The following is a 16,202-nucleotide window of genomic DNA, read 5'->3' as shown; positions in this document are numbered from 1 at the left end:
GCTGAGCCACCCAGGGATTCCCCAAAACTTAACTACTATTAGGCTACTGTTAACCAGAGGCCTTAGCATAACATACACAATCAATTAACACATATTTTGTATGTTAACTGAATAAAGTCAACCCCAAAGTAGGTTAGTGAATGCTTCATTCGTTCTTACTGAGGACTATGGCCCAGCTTGTTAGCTTACAGGGTATTAAATACAAAAAAGGGTATGTTTTACAAGCAGTTCTCCAAATACTTACACATTACAAGATATGATTTTTTTAGTTGTAAAAAATTAAGGTTTAGTTTAAGATTTCCACACAGACACATGAAAGACCCTGAGGTCACCTTAATGCACTGTTTCTATCATATCTGATTGATCACATTATTGCCTGCCTGCAGTTAATTCATTTTCCAGTTCTTCCAGTTTCTGAGATCTGAGGTCACTTGAGATGGTCACAGAAGGCTGATATCAGTCACCTTACTACTGAATGCACAGTTACACGTACTATATACTTTTTATAATTAAAGAAGCTAATGAAAAGGTTATTAAGAAAATCATAAAGAAGAGAAAACACCTTTATAGCCCTGAAAGAAGACTTCCTCCATTTTTATTATTAATTGTAGAAGTTCTTCTTTCCAGCTTTTCTCTTAACACAGGCAAAAGACTCCATGGGCAAACCATCTCCTGAAGGGAACAGAAAATACCCCCTAAGCCCTAAGGGCTGCCCTCAGGCAGCAAGACCCAGCATAACAGACCCCAAGGCAATGATCAATTTGACCTTCTCTGCTCACCTGCACAGAACCAACTGCCCTTTGTCCTACATTTTTCTTATATAAACCTGAAGGCATTTTGAAGACAGTGTTTGAGACGCTAGTCCACTGTCTTACTGGTGTTGGCCTCACAGAAATAAATCCCTCTCTTGTTTCACCACCACTCATTTCTCCTCCTTTTGATTTTGTCAGCACCAGGTGGCTGCCGGTCTGTAAGGGACCCCTGGATCCAGGTGTTCTTGCACCTTGCACCTCTGCTACAGTAGAGCCCATGTTGTTGGAGGGTCAACTGTATTTACTAGATCATTGGTTTGTTATAAAGAAATAAAACTCAGGAATAGTCAGATGGAAGAGATGCACAGAGAAGGCACATGGCAATGGGCACTGAACTTCCACGTCCTCTTAGCATGCCACTCTTCCTGAATCTCCACTTGCTCACCAACAGGGAAGCATTCCAAATCCCATTCCTTTTAAGTTTTAATGGAAGTTTCAATGACCTCAACCTCCAGGCCCTCTTCTTCCCCCTGAGGGCAGAGGATGGGACTGAAAGTTCCAACCTTCTAACATGGCAACCAGCCCCCATCTTCAAGTATTTAACAAAAGTCACCTACGTTGCTCTCTGCCCTTAGGAAACTCCAAGGGTTTTAGGAACTGTGAGCCAAGAACTGTGGACAGAGACCAAATATATTATTTCCTAAAAATCACAGTATCACAAAATTTCAGATAAAAAGTGATCCCAAATGGATGATGCAATAAGAATGAAGATGCAAAGAAAAACACAGAAAGTGATAAATACATAGGAAAATCTAAAAACTAAAACTAAACAAAAATCCACTAGCAATACCTTGGGATGTATAAATGCAAACTCAAGAAGAAAATCAAAATACACGACAACAATAGAATTAAAATTGGAAAGTAAAGGGGAGCTATTGTGCCGTAATTTGCTTGTATTATTCAGAAGGAAAATAAAAACATTTTGTAATGTCAGACTTTGTTATGTTAAATATGAGTAAGATTTCAATGGCAACTACCAAAGAAAATATGCCAACAAAATCTAACTTCCAAACTGGCCAAATAAGTTGGTTCTTTTAAAATACTACTTTTCACAAATATCTGGAAAAACTGACCAAAAAATAACCAACATCAAGAATGAAAAAGTAACATATACCTAAAAAACTAGATGCATAAAGAGGACACAGTAAACATTATTCCTATAAATTTGAAAACTTAGATGAACACATTCCCAGGAAGAGAATTTATTCAGGAAGTACTACCTGAATAGTCCTATTACAACCATTACAACCTACAACCACTAAGGACATTGGAAAGATGGTCAAAAGTATTCCCCCCAAAACAACTTCAAATCTAGATGGCTTTAGTTAGTTCCAACACACTTTCAAGAAACTAAGAACTCCATTTTTACACAAACTATTCTATAATATTAGAAAAAGGCAGTATTAAACAAAAAGGCAGTATTTGGTAACTAATTTAATGGGCTAGAATAACCTTTGCTGCATTAAAAGACAATTCAGAAATACCCTGTGCTTCTGCATGTCTTACGCAAGGAGGCACTGACTGGTCTTGTTTCATACTATCTTTTCAAGAATATTTAGTATAGCAAACTAATATAGTGAAAGAGAAACAGTGTATCCCTCCAGAGAAAAGGGTAGTTTTGGACAGTCCTGAAAATAAAGAGAAGTATCTCCCTCCAGAGCAAAAAGCAGGCATGCTAACTGTCCATTACAAAGTTTGGATTCCTTAAGCTCAGGGATCTTCTTCTATATCATAATCCACTGTGTGTGAAATGGTATCTAGTCTTCACAGCACCATGTGGGAACTGGGGCTCAAGGAACAGGTGTGAAAATGGTGATTCTTTGGGTGCTGTTGGGCATAAAACGCTACCCTTCGTCTCTGCCCCAGGAATCTTGTGTCTTCTATGAAAATCCATGAAACTAAAAAAAAAAAAAAAAAAAAAAAGAAAATCCATGAAACTATGAAAGATTAACTTTTAGCTTTCAAGCAGGATAAAACATCTTTCACAGTACCTGACATGTTCAAACTTAAAAAGGCCAGCACAAGTCATATACCACAAACGAGAAAATGGAAAAAAATCCTAAAAATACATAACAAAAACTAGCAATTCAGCACTGTATAAAAATGCATCATGACATCTCAGAAACACGAGATTATCCTCCCAATGCAGTATCAATTAATATATTTACTTTAATAAGGTATCAAAAGAAGGTATGTTTATCAGTATAGAAAATGTATCAGAAAGGGCAGCCCGGGTGGCTCAGCGGTTTAGTGCCGCCTTCAGCCCAGGGCGTGATCCTGAAGACCCGGGATCAAGTCCCATGTCAGGCTCCCTGCATGGAGCCTGCTTCTCCCTCTGCCTGTGTCTCTGCCTCTCTCTCTCTCCTCTCTGTGTATTCTCATGAATAAATAAATAAAATCTTAAAAAAAAAAAGTGTCAGATAAAATTTAACATCCATTAATAATTAAAAATAAAAAGGAAAACTAAAAATAAGGATGTTAACTTGATAAAGGGTAAAGACAAAAAAAATCCATACCAAGTATGACACTTAGCAAAAATAACTAAACCATTTTATCTGAATTTGGGAAGACTTCTATTCACGATTAGAGATTCTAGCCAATGCAGTTAGATAAGAAAATATGTGTAACATTTAGAAGGAAAAAAAGCATTATTCACAAATATAATTGTGTATTTTTTTAAAGACCAGTGTATTTCAGATACACTATTGTAATAAATGAGTTTAACATCATTCATTTTATTTTGAAAATAAAATTTTAAATCACATCACTAAGAGCACCAAAAATATGAAGTATCTAGTATTAAGTATTAGAGAAAGCAATTTTAAGGTGACAATCGAAAGATTTTACTTTTTTTAAAGATTTTATTTTTATTATTTATTCATGAGAGAGAGAGAGAGAGGCAAAGATGCAGGCAGAGGGAGAAGCAGGCTCCGTGCAGGGAGCCTGACGTGGGACTCGATTCCGGGTCTCCAGGATTAGGCCCCGGGCTGAAGGCGGCACTAAACCACTGAGTTACCCAGGCTGCCTGAAAGATTTTATTTTTACAACATTAAAGAATATATCTATTGATGGAGAACCCATGTTCACGGATTAGAAAATTCAATATTATAAAAATGCTAGTTCCTTCCAAATTGATACACAGATTCCCCAGAAGATAAATCAAAATCCCAACAAACCAGGTTTGTTTTTTTAACTTAATAAGCTGAAAAATAAAATGGAAATTTATAAGCTACTCTTCAATCGGATCAAGGGACCAAGAATAGTTATTACTCTTGACAAAAAATAAAGGATGATTTGTCCTCCTATGTATCAAGACTTGCTTTTATGCTATTACAACCAACCATAGAGTACACAGAGCAACAAAACAGAACACCAAGAATGAGTCACACCTGTATATCAACACTTTACATATAGCAGAGAAGGTATCAAGAGGAAAATATGGACCTTTTATTTTTGTAAGATTTGAAGTATTTACCGGAGAGCAAGAAAGAGTGCACAGCAAAGGGAGCAGCAGAGGGAGAGGGTGAAGCAGGCTCCCCGCTGAGCAGGGAGCTGGACATGGGGCTCTGATTAATCCCAGGACCCTGGGATCATGACCTAAGCCCAAGGTAGATGCCCAACCAACTGAGCCACCCAGGTGCCCCAAGATGGAACTGTTAATAAATCACAGTAAGACAACTGGGTATCAACATGTTATAAAATGAACTTGAGTCCTACTCTCACTATATATAAAAATAAACTCAAGCTGAGTTAAAGAGAAAACATACAAAGAGAAACATATAACAAAAGCAAACCTATAAAGTTTTTAGAAGAGAGGTGGTTTTGATAGGCTATGGTTTTATGGTTTTATAATTAGAAAATCTACAAATTTTCAACTTCACCTACTCTAACCAATAGTAGAGAGTAGTGCCATGACCAGAAAATGAGATTACTATAGAACAGATTCACAAAAACCAGTTTCCTGTTTGTTTTCTTTTTTTTGTACCTTCAGAAAGAAAAAGATCCACAGGTTGTGAACACAGAGGTGACATAAATAACAAAGGGGGGAAAAGGGCTATCTGATTCTATTTATTTGAGGATTTTCAGAAACAGTTGAAAAGACATTTGTAACTAAAAATAAAATTAGAAAGTCAACCCAAATATCTTACGGGTACTTTCAGAATAGAAACCAACGGCTAAACTAAATTTCACTCCATAATCTCTCACATTCCTAGAAAAAACTTACACTTGGTTTCCATGTATAAAAAAAAAAAAGTACTAAGCTGTTAGGGGGAAAAAAATAGCCCTAAGAAAAAATTTTCCTAAAATTTTTGAGGGTAACACTAACAATTATGCTATAGAGAATTTGGTGATGCAAGAGTAAGTCATTATAGCTCCTTTTGAAAAAAAAAGAAAAAACAAACACCTGGTGCGGATCATGACAAGTACACTCCTTAATCCTCATCACTTATTTCACCCATCCCTTCACCCATCTCCCTTCTGGCAACCATCAGTTTTGCTCCAATTGTTATGCATTTGTTTCTTGTTTTTTTTTTTTTTTTCCCCTCTGCTCATTTGTTCTGTTTCTTAAATTCTGCATACGAACGAAATCATTGTCTTTCTGACTTATTTTGCTTAACATTAAACTTTCTAGCTCCACTCACCTTATTGCAGATGGCAAGATTTAATTTTTTATGGCTGAATATTCCATTGTATGACTGATAAATAAATATACATGTGTGTATGTATACGTATACATATCACATCTTCCTTGTCCATCTATCAATGGACACTTGGTCTGCTTCCACAATTTGGCTGTTGTAAATAATGCTGCTATAAACATAAGGGATGCATGCATCCCTTTGAATGAGTGTTTTTGTTTTCTTTAGGTAAATTCTCTGTAGTGTAATTGCTGGATCTTAGGTAGTTTTATTTTTAACTTTTTGAGGAACCTCCATACTATTTTCCACAGTAGCTGCACCAGTTTTCATTCCTACCAATAGTGCATGAGGATTCCCTTTCTCAGCATCCTCATCAACACCTGTTGTTTCTGGTGTTGATTATAGCCATTGTGACAGGTGTTAGGTGATATTTCATTTTAGTTTTTATTTGCATTTCCTTGATAAGCAATGATGAGCATCTTTAGATGTGTTTGTTGGCCATGTGGATATCTTCTATGTTTTAATTGGATTGTTTCTGAGGTGTTGAGTTGCATTCTTTATATATTTTAGATACTCCTTATCAAATATGTCATTTGCAAATATCTTCTCCCACTCTGTAGGTTGCCTTTTAGTTTAATTGATTGTCTCCTTCACTGAGCAGAAGCTTTTTTATTTTGATGTAGTCCCAATAGTTTATTTTTGTTTCCCTTGCCTTAAGGGCCCTACTTAGAAAAAAGTTGTCATGGCCGATGTCAGAGAAATTACTGCCTGTGCTCTCCTCTAAGTTTTTATGGTTTCAGGTCTCAGGTAGGTCTTTAATCCATTTCGAATTTATTTTTGTGTATGGCATAAGAAAATGATCCAGTTTCATTCTTTTGCATGTTGCTGTCCAGTTTTCCCAACATCATTTGTTAAAGAGACTACCTTTTACCTATTGGATATTGGGTCCCACTTTGTCGAAGATAAAGTGACCATAAAGTCATGGGTTTATTTCTGGATTTCCTACTTACTCCTATTGATCTGTGTCTTTTGGGGGGGGTTTTGGCAAAGATTTTATTTATTTATTCATGAGAGACACAGAGAGGGAGGCAGAGACAAGGCAGAGGGAGAAGCAGGCTCCATGCAGGGAGCCCGACATGGGACTCGATTCCAGGACCCCAGGATCACGACCTGAGCCAAGGGCAGACGCTCAACCACTGAGCCACCCAGGTGACCCTGTGTCTTTTTGTACCAGTATCATACTGTTTTGATGAGTAAAGCTTTATAATATAAGTTGAAGTCTGTAATTGTGATGTCTTTAACTTTGCTTTTCTTTTTATGGTTGCTTCGGTTATTCAGGGTCTTCTATGGTTCCATACAAATTTTTGGATTGTTTGTTCTAGTTCTGTGAAAAATAGTTTTTATTTTCATAAGAATTACTTTAAATGTGTATATTGCTTTGGGCAGTATAGACATTTTAACATTTGTTCTTCTAATTCATGAGCATGCAATGTCTTTCCAGTTCTTTGTGTGATCTTCTATTTCTTTCATCAGTGTTTTATAGCTAGGAGTACAGGTCTTTCACCTCTTTGGTTAGGTTTATTCCTACGTATCTTATTATTTTATGGGTGCAATTGTACATGGATCCCATTCCATAATTTTTCTTTCTGCTACTACATTATTGATGTATAGAAATGGAACAGATTTCTGTAGATGGATTTTGTATCCTGCTACTTTACTAAATTCATTTATTAGTTCTAGTAGTTTTTTGATGGAACTCTTCAGGTTTTCTATATATGACATCATGTCATCTGCAGATAGTGATAATTTTACTTCCTTGCCAATTTGATACCTTTTACTTTTTTTTTGTTGTCTAACTGTGGCTAGGACTTCCAGTACTATGTTGAATAACAGTGGTAAGAGTGGACATCCTGCTTTTGTTCCTGACCTTAGGGGAAAGGCTCTCAGTTTTTCCCCACTGAGGATGATGTTAGCTGTGGGCTTTTCATATATGCCCTTTATTATGTTGAAGTATGTTTCCTCTAGCCCTACTTTGTTGAGGGTTTTTATCATGAACGGATGTTGTACTTTATCAAATACTTTTTCATTATATTTCATTTTTAAAATGACATTTATCAAAAAAGTTAATCGCCAACTAGCTACATGTATATGTAACTATCATTTCCTAGTACTATTATTTAATATATTCTTTCAATAATCCCTCTGAATTTCTTTTAATCCTAAGAAACTGGATAAATCTATACATTGCAATAACTAAAAAAAATCTAATGATATTTTGCAGGTCAATGATTGTTCGTTTGTGAGACTTCAATTTTTTTTTTTTTAAAGATGAGAGAGAGAGAGAGAGAGAGAGAGAGAAAGGAGAAAGAGAAGCAGACTCCCCACCAAGCAGAGACCCAGACTCGGGGCTTGATCCCAAGACCCTGACATCACGACTTGGGCCAAAGGCTTAACTGACTGAGCCACCAAGGCGCCCTGATGTTACAATTTTAAAACGCCAAGATAGAAAACTCAGTTCTAGCACTACTTTCTGGAATTTTCACAAACAACATGCCCCAATATTTACTTGAAATCTAAATTTGTTTTCCTTTGATAGGCAGGAGAATAAGAAGATATTTCTGCCAACAATTCATTGAAGCATAATGTCTACATCTAAATTAGTATAAAACTGGAAAAAAAGCAGCTGCTGGGTCTCTATTCAGAATCACACAGCAGCTGTGAAAAAGGTTTTATTCTTCTACTTCCAAGTCAGTACATCAAAAACTTCACCCAGGAGCCTGCCAGGAACTTTCAAACTAATTGTAGAATTGCCATAGCAATAAAACGACAATAGCCACACACGTTCATTTGGACTTCTAAGCCTGGGCTATTTATAACTGGAAGAACGACTCGGACAAGAAAGTCACAGAGGATAATTAAGGTGTGCAACTCCAAAAATGTTAAAGACTTGACTTCAGTTTGTTTTAATCAGCTTACCCCAGAAAACCAAGGACTATGTAATTTCATGAACTTTTTTTTCCATTTTGTCAAAACCCGAACATCAGGGTTTACACACAACACATATCAAACATTGGGTTATTTTTCTCCAGTGGAATATTTGTGGAATAATCTCCAGTATCAATTATAAATGTATTTTAAATTATCAGGTCTATTTCTTATAATTGATTACTGGGACGCCTGGGCGGCTCAGTGGTTGAACGTCTATGTTCATGCTCAGGGTGTGATCCCCGAATTCTGGGATCAAGTCCCACGTCGGGCTCCCTGCATGGAGCCTGCTTCTCCCTCTTCCTGTGTCTCTGCCTCTCTCTCTGTGTCTCTCATGAATAAATAAATAAATCCTTAAAAAAAAACTTCAAAAACTAAACAGTGATATCATTATAGTTAAATACAATTATAATTGAGTAGTCTTAAATTGTTGTTTCAACAATAATGTTATTTGATGTGTTCCAACCTAAATAAAAATATCCATTATGAAGTAATTATTTATTGATGAAAGAAGGAAAAAAGAATAAAAATGACAATATTAGTAAAAAAGACTAATGAACTCCCACAGAGCAAGAAATTTCTTTTTCATGATCAAGAGAATCTCACTCCAAATGTCCTACAGCTTTCTGCCTTATTAAAATTACCAAAATTGGAACCCATTAGAAGCCAGTAATATCTGATCATCACAATTAAGTTTTCATCACAATCAATACAGCAAAATATTTAATCAAGGCTATCAATAATTCCATCAAAGGTGCTACTCAAGGCTACTGCAAAATACTAAAGATAACAGGAAAAATCATGGTGAATCATTCATATTACAAGTCTTTTAAAAACCCACACTTTGATAATTAAACTCATACTTATTAAATTTCAAAAGTTTCAACAGAAAACTAAACTTTTTTCTAAAACCAAATACTAATTAAAAACTTCAAAAACTGGGATGCGCGGGCGGCTCAGTGGTTGAACGTCTACGTTCATGCTCAGGGTGTGATCCCCAAGTTCTGGGATCAAGTCCCACGTCGGGCTCCCTGCATGGAGCCTGCTTCTCCCTCGTTCCTGTGTCTCTGCCTCTCTCTCTGTGTCTCTCATGAATAAATAAATCCTTAAAAAAAAAAAAAAAACTTCAAAAACTAAACAGTGATAGCATTATACTTAAATAGAAAACTCCTATTTTTTATTTATAATTCATTCAACAGATATCATGTATGGTCTATACTGACAATACCAGTAAGTTTTTAATTTTTTTAATTTTTTTTATCAGTAAGTTTTTAATAGTTAACATTGAAAAGCTTAAAAATCTGGCTACTAAAAGATGAGTAAGTGGAGAGCTAATATTTAAGTGAGAAAAAAAATGAAGGCAACTCTAGTCCATGGTAGGCTACATAAACAGAATTACCAATATGAAAATAAATTGCTGAGATTATACAACAATTAGAGATTCTTCTGGCTGTTTTACTAACATACTCAGATTGCTATCCCTCAAAAATATCACCTACCGAGGATTCTATAGGAGTTCTATAGGGCACAGATACCTTATTACTTTTCCATAGCAACCTGAAGTAAACCAGAGTCAAATTATTTTAAGAGGGTAGGAATATATGATTCTGACACTCTACAAAATTTAACTATAGTGGAGACAAAATGAATCAAGAGATGGATAATGATCTCTTCACACTTACTGAGAATCAGTTTTTACATACACGCTTTCTTTTTTAATTCTCGTAACTGCATTCTGCAATAGGTATTATGAGCTCCGTTTACAACAGGCTAAAGAATCAGAAGCTTAAATGAGTTAAACAAAATACCCAAGGTCACATAGCTAGTAAGTGGCAAGACTGATCTGAATATTCATGTTTTAGCCAGTCTCTGAAAGTCTTTGTATTTGGCCCACTTTTCAAAAAGGGTTTTAGGGAACTTACACATTGAAAACAATTTAAGAAAGCACTCAGGCATACGCACATACAAAATTAAATGGAGCTTATGACCCAGCAATTGCACTGCTGGGAATTTACCCCAAAGATACAGATGCAATGAAACGCCGGGACACCTGCACCCCGATGTTTCTAGCAGCAATGTCCACAATAGCCAAACTGTGGAAGGAGCCTCGGTGTCCATCGAAAGATGAATGGATAAAGAAGATGTGGTCTATTTATACAATGGAATATTCCTCAGCCATTAGAAACGACAAATACCCACCATTTGCTTCGACATGGATGGAACTGGAGGGTATTATGCTGAGTGAAGTAAGTCAATCGGAGAAGGACAAACATTATATGTTCTCATTCATTTGGGGAATATAAATAATAGTGAAAGGGAATATAAGGGAAGGGAGAAGAAATGTGTGGGAAATATCAGAAAGGGAGACAGAACGTAAAGACTCCTAACTCTGGGAACCGAACTAGGGGTGGTGGAAGGGGAGGAGGGCGGGGGGTGGGGGTGACTGGGTGGCGGGCACTGAGGGGGGCACTTGACGGGATGAGCACTGGGTGTTATTCTGTATGTTGGCAAATTGAACACCAATAAAAAATAAATTTATTATTAAAAAGTTAAATGGAGCTATCTAATGGATGTAACTAAATGCAGACGTCTGAGATAAAATCTTTATTAAAGCAAATTCAAGTCCATAGAATAAGAGTCTCCAAGTAAAAAGGTGTAGCCAGGAAGTTTTAGGCCTGTACCTCATGCTATATAAAGCAGCAAATGTTAGACACAACTGCACTTGGTAAATAGCTTCAAAGCCCATCTCTTCTAATCTTTCATTCCTAAAATATAACTGCTCTAAAGGAAAACTGAGTATTACGTGAGGGTCTGGTCAAGGAAATAACATGGAGGTTTGTCTTATGAAATGAATAGCAAAGGCTTCCGTCTCCTTCAAACTCCACTTAAAATTCACTCTGAGAAGCCTAATGTTCTAGAGGTAGAACCAAGATACAAATGAGCAATAATATCATTCAGAAAATACTTAACCTAAGCCATAATAAGAGACCATGCCTATACAGAAAGATATATAAATACAGGGAACCTATTATATAGCTGGAGGCACAAAAAATACAATCAATTAATAATGCATAATACTGTGTGTGAGATCATGTAAGTGTTAAATGGTAATCATGTAAGAAGGGCTCCTGAATTCACAGGAGGGGAAGATCACTTTGGGTCAGGCAGCTTCATAGAAGAACTAGGCTTGCAAGTAAAAAGGCACATTAACAAAAGGAAAATCAATAAATTTTTAATTAATAAATTAACAAATAATAATTTTCACAGCCACAAACTCTCAAAAGCTAACTTTGAAAACTGAAAAAACAAAAAGCTTTTTTTCTAGAATCATGAGATTTAAAAATCCTAAAGGCTTAAGTCTTAGTATTCCTACGAAAATTAAACTACAAAAGCAAATCACATACTCTGTGGCATGAAGAGAACAGAGTATTTAGATTTCAGCAACAGACAGTAGTTAATTTGCAAGTTTGCCCCTTACTCTTCAGATGTAACCATGCGCAAATTATTTAACCTACTCTGTTTATTCATCTATAAGATGGGGGTGATAATACTAACTCAAGAGGCTTTATAATTCAATTAGATAATATACAAAGGAAATTATAGGTGCTAATTTTGCTTTCTAAAGTCTTTAAAATCAATTTCTTAGTCTAAGTTAAATAAGCCTTCCTGTTTTTTTTGTATCTAAAAACTTTTTTTGGAAGACTTTAATAATGAACTGAGTCTGTTATTTAAATATAAAAAAAACAAGGTTAGCATTTTTCAAAATCCTTTTTTTTTTTTTCTGTACTTACACAGAAGTATTAATTCTGTGGATCTGGTGGAGATTCCTATCATCCTACCACCTATCTTAATCATAGTATTTTATTTTCTCATTTATTCTAATACTAGTTATTTACTCATCTATTGCATGTCTATTCTGGTCACCAATAGGTTGCTGGTGATATGTACAGCTGAAGAAACACTAATATTAAAACAAGTATGTTCTCTTCTCTAAACTCATATTACCTGTCCAAAGAATATTTATCATAAATACCAATTTTTTTTCATTTATTTTCACTCTTCTTTCCCCTTAGTGTTTAGGCTCATACATAGGCTTCTAGTGAAAACAGCTCTTTTAATAAATAAGGATTTTATTTCATAGAAAGTTTAAAGTTCTGAAATTTAGGTACTTTTCATAAAATTAAAAATAATTATGAAGTACTCCACAAAATATAGAATAATGAATAATATCAGATTAATTCACGTAATTGGTGTTTTCATTGTTTTGGGGTTTTTTTTCTTACCCAAATATGAAATAGCACAAAGACAAGAGTAGGAAGAAAGGGCTAAGAAAAAGCTAAGAAGTGCTTGAATCACCAAGAGTTGACCACAGTGCTCACCTGCAAGGAATGGGGGGCCCTAATCAACAAACAATTCATGACCATGTTCAATGATTTCTAGACATAAGATGGGTAGAGGAACAGGTTTGTTTTTTTTTTAATACATTGATGTTTCTGATGTATGCTTAAATGGATAAGCTAATTATATACTTCATAATCATACAACAGTCATAAAAGCAAAATATAAAGAGCACTTAATGTAAGTATGTAAATATTAGTTACTTAATATCTATTGAAGGGGGAGGGAGAAAAGAGAGAGAAAATAGAATTTAACTAAGATCTCAAATCCTTTATGGTATCCACTAGCAGAAATACTATATTTAAAAAAGTGTGTGTACAAGACACTGTGTATTATACTCATAAATCTTTCTAAAAAATCTTTTTGATATTTTCAAAATCAAAATGAATTCAAAATGAAGTTAATATTCAAAAATGAAGTTAATTACCTATTGTATTCATTCAATAGGATGAAATATTACATTTGCAAATGATGTAAATTTTATTTTACATGTGTCAAGCAATATGAAGAAATGAAGTCAGAAAAAAAAAAAAACTCTGGACTGCGGTGTCCAACTGCTGACATTTCTCTAACAGTACATTTCATTTTAATCCATTAGCAAGCACTAAATTAGAAGCATCTAGAGATGCTTTCTTGCTACCAGGGAAATGCAGAATATAGGAATTAGGGTTGGGGTAGAAAGAAAAGAGAATGGTGCCTACCTCCTCCAGGAAGTAGTTTCTTTCAATAGTTTTCTTATCTGTTTAATAAACATTCCATGTTTTTAAAACTCCAGCCATTTGCCATTTAAACCTTTTTTTCCCCCAGACAAGACATCAGCACCTGCCTAGGACTTTTTGAATTTAGGATTTCATCAACAGGCTTCAAATTAAATCATTATTGTGAATCCCTAATTTTATACCGCTATTTCTTAAGTATAATCAGTTTAAAAGTTTTTTTTTTTTTTTTAGATTTTATTTATTTATTCATGAGAGACACAGAAAGAGAGAGGCAGAGACACAGGCAGAGGGAAAAGCAGGCTCCACACAGGAAGCCCGTTGTGGGACTCAATCCCAGTACTCCAAACAACGCCCTGAGCCGAGGCAGATACACTTAAACTGAGCAGAGCCACCCAGGTGTCCCCAGTTTAAGAGTTATTTGTAATCATTATAAGAGTTACTATGGTGCTCTTCTCTAAGAGGGGGGTTTATAAACAAATTCTTGATTGAAGGTTTCCAAACACCAAAGTTATTATAAATCAAAGTGATAAGAACATGCCTCAGAAAGGCATGAATCAAATATAATGTAAGTTAGTCATATTATTATTAGTTTGAACAATAAATATGTTCATAGCCAACTGGTCTGTACAAAATCTATGGTGGAAAAAAAAAGCCACAGAGAAAGAGATGTCGGTGTGTGTCTGCCAATTTAAGGCGTAAAGAACTCCCCTACAAACCAGTGAAAAGACTACTGGACTTGGTAAATTTCTCTCGATTTTGGAAATAAGCGAAAAAAAATGAATGGACATCAAACACCAACTTATAATCCAGGTGTACTGTTAACTCCCTTGGTACTACAGGTTCACCAAGCAACTTTCCACAAGGGTGAGTGGGTTGGAGGAGACACAACAAAAAACCCCAAAACACTGACCAACTAAACTGAGCGCTTCGATCCACTTGGCACTTACTCTACTACAAACAGCATTCTGGTTCTTCTTCCATCTGCTCTTGGCTGGGTGAGTGGAAATCAGCACCCCTAAACCTAACCAACTTGGTAAAAAACGGAAATAAAAGTCAACTTCATAGACCTGAAAATTGAGGGGGCCAGCATCCAGACTTTAGTGACCCCACTAAAATCATACCCTGAGGTCCTATTTAATGGCCATTCTATACCTTCCCTTAAATGTCAATCTTCTCAAACTTTATTCAAAACTATTTTTTCTTTAGTTGTGATCATAGCAAGTACTTCCCTTCTCCTCCAAGCATCTTTTTTTTTTTTTAAAGCCTCCTCCCAATTCTTTTTTTTTTTTATTCCCAATAAAACAACAGAATTTATGTGATTTCATATCTGGCAAAGCACGCCCACATTATCATCTCACTTGATACCTATGACCATCTTCTGAGGCAGGACCAGTGATCAGCTTGTTTTCACATAAGGGAAACAATGACCCCATAGGCTACATGGAAAGATCAACACACAGGTTAGACCAGCAGTTCCTCCCACCTCAGCAACTGAAGAAATCTGATAACCTGAGCACATCTGAGGAAATTCTGTTTGTCACACTGAGGACAGATTGCTACTGGCATAAGGTGGGTACACGCCAGAGATGTTACTAATTATCCTACATTGCTCAAGACAGGTCACTACAACAAAGAAGTATCCAGCCTAAGACAGCACCATGGCCAAGGCTGAGAAACCCTGAGTTAGAAGGAATGAAATGAATCTTGTCCCTGCCATGGACTAGCTCAGAAAATTTAATTAACATCTCTACATTTAAGTTCCCTCATTTGTATAAAAGAGAATAAACTTAAATCTTAAAAATAAAATAAAATTTATTTGAGAGAGCGAGAGAGCCAAGAGCATGAGCAGGAGGAGGAGTGCAGAGAAGCAGGCTCCCCACTGAGCAGAAGCCTAATATGGGGCTCATTCTCAGGACTATGGGATCATGACCTGAACCAAAGGCAGACACTTAACTGACTGAGCCACCCAGCACTCTGAACTTAATTTTTAAATTTATATGCTCTAAGATTTGCTCCTTTTGGCATACAGTCCTATGGATTTTGACAAAAGCAGAGTCATAACCACCACCACAATCACGATGCAGACACTTCCATCACCATAAAGTCTTCTCTCATACTGCCCATTTGAGTCAACCTCTTTACTATCTTGTTTTGGATTTTTAAACAGTTTTTCAATAGTCCATTTAATTTAACTATTAGGTCATTTGATAGTATGATTTTGTATTAACTTTTCACTGGTTGCTCCAGAGATCACAATATATCCCCAATTTTCAGTCTACTAAGGATATTTTACCACTTTCAGTAAAACACAGGCTGTTCACAACAATTAAGATCACTTTACCTCCCCGTTATAGATGACATATATATTACAACTGCATACACTGGAAAACCACCAGAAACTGTCATAAATTTTGCTTTCAACATATGTATATTTAAGAACTTTAAAGGAGAAAAACAAATTATTATATTTACATGCTTATTTCAGTGCAACCATTCTGTTGTTGTTCTTTCATTCCTGATGTTCTAAGTTTCCTTTTGGTACCATTTACCTTCAGTCTGGAAAACAAGTTCCTTTAGTATGTTAGAGTAGAGCTGACAGCAATGAATACTCGCAGTTTTTCGGGAGAAAGGCTTTCCTTGACTTCATT

General features: G+C 35.7%; 1 protein-coding gene and 1 long non-coding RNA gene across 2 annotated transcripts in view; one reads left to right on the top strand and one right to left on the bottom strand.

The window, feature by feature from the left end:
* SLC2A13 (solute carrier family 2 member 13) overlaps positions 1–16,202 on the bottom strand; it is a 360,021-nt gene that overhangs the window by 318,555 nt on the left and 25,264 nt on the right. The gene's annotated exons all lie outside the window — the stretch shown is intronic.
* LOC144297606 (uncharacterized) lies at positions 12,243–15,387 on the top strand. Its single transcript, XR_013364567.1, has 3 exons — positions 12,243–12,413; positions 14,394–14,549; positions 15,174–15,387. It is a non-coding gene; the product is annotated as an uncharacterized LOC144297606 (long non-coding RNA).

This window comes from Canis aureus, chromosome 25, assembly GCF_053574225.1.
Source record: "Canis aureus isolate CA01 chromosome 25, VMU_Caureus_v.1.0, whole genome shotgun sequence".
Lineage (NCBI taxonomy): Eukaryota > Metazoa > Chordata > Mammalia > Carnivora > Canidae > Canis > Canis aureus.
This window is presented reverse-complemented; position numbering and strand designations above follow the sequence as displayed.